At 37.5% G+C, this 5,746-nt stretch overlaps 1 non-coding gene across 1 annotated transcript; it reads right to left on the bottom strand.

The window, feature by feature from the left end:
- Window positions 1-3,767: 3,767 nt before the first annotated feature.
- On the bottom strand, window positions 3,768-3,840 carry TRNAV-AAC (transfer RNA valine (anticodon AAC)). The gene has a single exon. It is a non-coding gene; the product is annotated as a tRNA-Val (tRNA).
- Window positions 3,841-5,746: the final 1,906 nt, after the last annotated feature.

Genomic DNA, 5,746 nt, shown 5'->3' with positions numbered 1-5,746 from the left:
GTTACACCGATTTGTGCCAAACACAGAGTGCTTTAAGCTGAAATAATTTTATTGTAGTTTGTGTCTGTTTCTTAGAAAAATCTTATTGATCTTCGAGATCGTTTCAGCCCATAAAAGCCTACTGCAAGGTATATGTCTTCCCCAAAGATGCCACGCCTGGCAGGCGCGTGGATATCTGTGTAGTATTGTGATACGTATGAAGCTGCCGCATATCATCTGAAAACTTATTTATGGGCAGTGGCAATCCTATATAATACACAAAGTGTGAATTAAAAAGGATCGTGTCCTGGAAATAGAGCTTCCGACCTTTGATCGCAAGTGGCTGTCCTTTACTGAGCTGCAACTGCTTGAAATATCACTTAATCATTATTAAGTATTATATAATCACAACGGATTTATAAGGAGGAATTGGTCGAACAAACCGAACTGAACATTGCCAACGGGTTACATATTTAACATTTAACACTTCATATTAATTTTTGTATAGTTTTAAAAATAATCAGAACTTAATAATAGAGTTGACAATATAATGTATTTATCATAAAATTGGTAAATTCAATTTAAAAAACTAAAGTTGAGTTTCTGCACAACTGACAATTGAAATGTAATACCACAGTTGCTGACAAAGAAGGTACTGAATATATAGTAATATCTATTCAGTACTGTATCATCCACTATGTAGCGAAGTCGCAGGACGCGGCAGTAGGGGTGTGAAGTTTAATAATCCTACCCAAAGGTAAGGTAAAAGGGGAAGAAAATGATTGGAGCTATTTGAAATCATTTCTTCTGTTGAAAACGCCTCGTACGCCCTTTTTATTTCTCTAACATCATTTTTAGGGGGGGGGGGATTTTATATATACACTACATCACTCCGTATGAAGTGATGAAGTGTTTACATGAGAAGACTTCAAGCTAGCGGAAGTATCAGAGAAATACTTTTTACTGTTACAGTATTCCATGTGAGACGCCATTGTTGGGATAATCGGCGAACCTTCTAGAAGCGGCAGTCAAAGATGAAGGAAAGAAGAAGTAACTTGAAGTATGAAACTTTTGTTGAAGTTTGACAACAAGTATTTCTTTATTTTAAATTTAAATGGAATCTTCTAGAAGTTGTGATCGAAGAAAGAGAGATAAAAAATTAAAAAAGCTAATTTTTGTTATTAACGCTGAAATTTAGTTGGCGAGGTACCAGGCGAGCATAAATGCGAGTAGGTGCAGTGGAAAGTGGCGCGAAGGACGCCCGCCTCGGCGACGAGTAATTTCGCCCCGACCTCGTGTCCACTGCGCGCGGTCGAGCCACGCATGTTTATGAACTCCCGATTGCGACATACACTTTGATTGATGTTTTTCAATCCAAAAAAGGAAAACCCCACTAGCAGGGGAATAGATGAATCGCGGGTAATATAGATCCCAAGCCGAGGTCCACTTGTGGGGACCCTTGAACCCAGTCATTCCATGGAGCCTTCACCGAAGAAGTTCGGTCTCCCATTAGTAGGTTGTGATGGCATGAGCCAAAGCTAAATTTTTTATCACAATATTAGGTTATTTAAAATTGCCATACTTTACTCCTACAGTACAATAAAAGTTTGGGAGGTTCTCCGTTATCCTCGCAGCACGTTCCTCCGAAGTGACGCTACTGAACCGGGCAAGTGCCCCACGAAGTGTGCACATGGCGGTAAGCTGATGATGTTCTAATTTTCTCATTTAAGTGTTACATATATAAATATTTCACTGGTATTTTAATTAAAAACAGAAGTTAAATATTATTAATTTATTTGGCTGTGATAAATCTTAAACATCGCATCTTCTAATTCATGGTTGCATAGACTTATTAAGACTAGGGGCCACTCGGGCAAATCATGAACTGATGGCGGGCCGGCCGCCAGAAGTATAGGTAATTTGTTGGTTTTATTCTGGAATAGATTTCAATATTTTTCGAATGTACGAGAGTATTATTTTTGCTATTGGCGGGCCACTAATATCCGACCGGCAAGCCGTGGTCTGTGTATCCATGTTCTAATTCAATTTATTCCCATTAACCGAAAGAAAATGTCTTTCGTTAAACCTTATTATAGTATGCACAAAATGACCACGCTCATCAAGGAAGACGAAACACGTTCTGAGTTCCTTTAGTTTTGTAAGAAAATCTCTGTACAAATTAAACAAAATAAACATAATTTTAAATAATATAAAAATCTATTTAAAATAAAATTTTGTTAAAAAAACATTGCAAAACCTAAGGAACGAGTTGACGGATGAAAGGCACCGGAAAAGAGGGAAATGAATGAAAGGTTAAGACAGACGGAATGTGAAAATTGAGCAAAGGAATGAAATATCTTAAGACGCATGGAAGAAGAGCGTGAAAATAAAAATTCTAAATGAAAAAGTTATTAAAAAGAAATAAAAGTCCCTGACCTAAAAATAAGTTAGGGGTACGAGAGACCTCCAATAGCAGGGGTCACAAAAAAAACCTTAGTGGATGATTATAGCCGGTTAGACGTTAAAGATTTATAATCCGGTGATATTTAAAAGTGAGGGTAATTGTTGATGTAGATTCCTTTATTTTATGTTTGATTGATTTCCTTTATTTTCTACACACAAATGTCCAACAAACGAAAGAAAAAATTGCGATACCATTTTTGAGATTACGGTGGATGCAACCTAACTTCGGCCAAACCTAACACGGGTATTTGTACATACAGGTCGTCGAATGGACGCCAGCAAATTCCGGCGTTGTACACACGGGTCGTCCAGCGGACGCCGGCAAACTCCGACACTGGTACATACAGGTCGTCGAATGGACGCCAGCAAATTCCGGCGTTGTACACACGGGTCGTCCAGTGGACGCAGGCAAACTCCGGCGCTGGTACACACAAGTTGTCGAGTGGACGCCGGCAAACTCCGGCGCTGGTACACACAAGTCGTCGAGTGGACGCCGGCAAACTCCGGCGCTGGTACACACAAGTCGTCGAGTGGACGCCGGCAAACTCCGGCGCTGGTACACACAAGTCGTCGAGTGGACGCCGGCAAACTCCGGCGCTGGTACACACGGGTCGTCCAGTGGACGCCGGCAAACTCCGGCACTGGTACACACGAGTCGTCCAGTGGACGCAGGCAAACTCCGGCGCTGGTACACACAAGTCGTCGAGTGGACGCCGGCAAACTCCGGCGCTGGTACACACAAGTCGTCGAGTGGACGCCGGCAAACTCCGGCGCTGGTACACACGGGTCGTCCAGTGGACGCCGGCAAACTCCGGCACTGGTACACACGAGTCGTCCAGTGGACGCAGGCAAACTCCGGCGCTGGTACACACAAGTCGTCGAGTGGACGCCGGCAAACTCCGGCGCTGGTACACACAAGTCGTCGAGTGGACGCCGGCAAACTCCGGCGCTGGTACACACGGGTTGTCCAGTGGACGCTGCCAAACTCTGGTACTGGTACACTCGGGTCGTTCAGTGGACGCCGGCAAACTCCGGCGCTGGTAACGAAAGGGTTAAAATTTTAACTCAAATTTGATTTGAAAACCAACGTTAATGTTGAATATGAATAACTATGATTTGATATTAGGGGTCAAGTTTGATTATTATACTACCATGATACAATTTTAAAGTTAAGGACCTCGACAGAGCTGATACTGTAGGACCTCACGGTGAGTCCTTTATCTTTATAATTTATAATTAAGATCGACTTATTCCATTGCTATAGCCTAGCAAACTTAATTCTGATTAATACACTAATTCGTGATAAATAAAATGCGACAAAAATATGTTTCCGCCCGGGATCGAACCGGGGACCTTCTGCGTGTTAGGCAGATGTGATAACCGCTACACCACGGAAACTTATAATTAGTTCTTAAAAATGTATAATGTATATTATTTTTTACGAGTATATATTGGTGATGTAGACCAGAAGACGGCAACGCGACGCCACTGCGATCTCCAAAAAATTTTAGTACGCCCTTAAACTATTGTTAATTTAGACGAGAAATCAAAACGTCTTATGTGATAGATTACGAAAAAATTACCGATAATATGACAACCTAAATATCTCATTAAAATAATTTTATATAAAAAACTATATCATCGCTTTTACCTTTTTACCTAATATACTTACAAGTATTCTTGTGTATTTAATTAAAATTAATAGTAATCTTGTTTTTGTTTAAAAAACTTTTAAGTTAAACGGTTTTTTGATACCCATATTGTGGTTTTTAGGAAAAATATGTACCTAGTCTGCCATATTGGAACGGCATCCATCTTGAATTTTAAATTTTGACATAATCATCGTGTTTTACTAGTGTAGCCTTTTCATTTGATACCCATATTGAGAGGGTTAAGGAAAAATACGTAATCCGCCATTTTGTATCGGCGGCCATCTTAGATTTATAATGTTATTGATTTTATTATATTGTATTGTCATCTAAATTAAATGTGTGTACCAAATTTCATATCAATCTCACAACGGAAAGGTGCTTAAATTTAAATTTCTAATTTTGACCCAAATAAATAAATTCCGTACGGGTCGAACTAAATAAAACCGTTTAATTAAGATCAATCACAACGCAAAACAAGCGCAAGACAAGAAGTACTGGACAAGATATAAAAATACATTATGTTAGAAAAAAGCAAGCGGCCGTTATCAAACAAGGGTGGGTAGGGTCGGCCCGTGTTGCTTCCGACTACAGAAAAAAGTGCTTAACTCGCCGACCCCCTGAATCCGCGACCTGTATATCTTGTAAGTTTAAATTAAAACATATAACATACCACCTCAAATCACAAACCAAAGGTTCTATGAGAATCACAAATGCTAGACATCTAAAGCCTTCGCAACCGGTTTAAAACCTTCGTGAATATTATGAAACCATTTCTTTACTTTCATGGCATATCACTCTTACTTTCAATTACTTAAATTACATTTATTGCTTATTGATTGATAAATCACGTACCACGCGTGTTGCTATCATATACGTGTTTTTTTCTAACATACCAATCACGTGTTATTTATGGAAATAATATAATTATATATGTATATATCTCATAAGTTTATGTCCATAGGGATAGGGCGCATGATATACGCTTCCTGTTTTTCTATTGGAAACTTACAAAGACAATATCCAATGATATCAAATACCATCACTTATAGTAATTTCATATACACTTTTATATCACATGACATATTTTCAACAATTCACATTCTATATAAATAAAAAATAATTGACAAATATATTTATAAACGCAAAAGAAACGGTTCAACTGATTTGTACAACTATTTATTTTGTAAAGGAATTAAAAAGGTTCTTAATGAAAGAGGCAATTTAAAAAAATACGAGGAAAATAATAAAAAATATACTATCGATTTTTCCTCACAAACAAAATAGTAAACCTTAAAAAACATAAATTAGAAATGTCTTTACACATTCTCTTTATGTATTCCGTAATTAATTACAGAAAACCTTGGGGGATTTGAAAATTGAATTTTTAGTAATTTAACTCAAAAAATTGCAGAATTATACACAAAATAAGAACATTTATATTGCTAACACATATGTAACATGAATCAAAATAAATCCGTAACATTTCAGTTAAAATATAAATATAATTTATCTTTAGAAATGAATTCTTATTCAATAATTTTAATATTCCAAAAAAAACATAAAAAATTTTAGTTACTAAACTTTTTGGTTTTCATAGCAATTTTTTTTTAATTTCCTTCAAGGCATTGTCTATGGAATCTATATCATATATA

Source organism: Battus philenor, unplaced genomic scaffold (assembly GCF_028537555.1).
Source record: "Battus philenor isolate CCGP_79_NKW_IND1 unplaced genomic scaffold, ilBatPhil1.0.hap1 SCAF_27, whole genome shotgun sequence".
NCBI classification, from domain to species: Eukaryota; Metazoa; Arthropoda; class Insecta; order Lepidoptera; family Papilionidae; genus Battus; species Battus philenor.
This window is presented reverse-complemented; position numbering and strand designations above follow the sequence as displayed.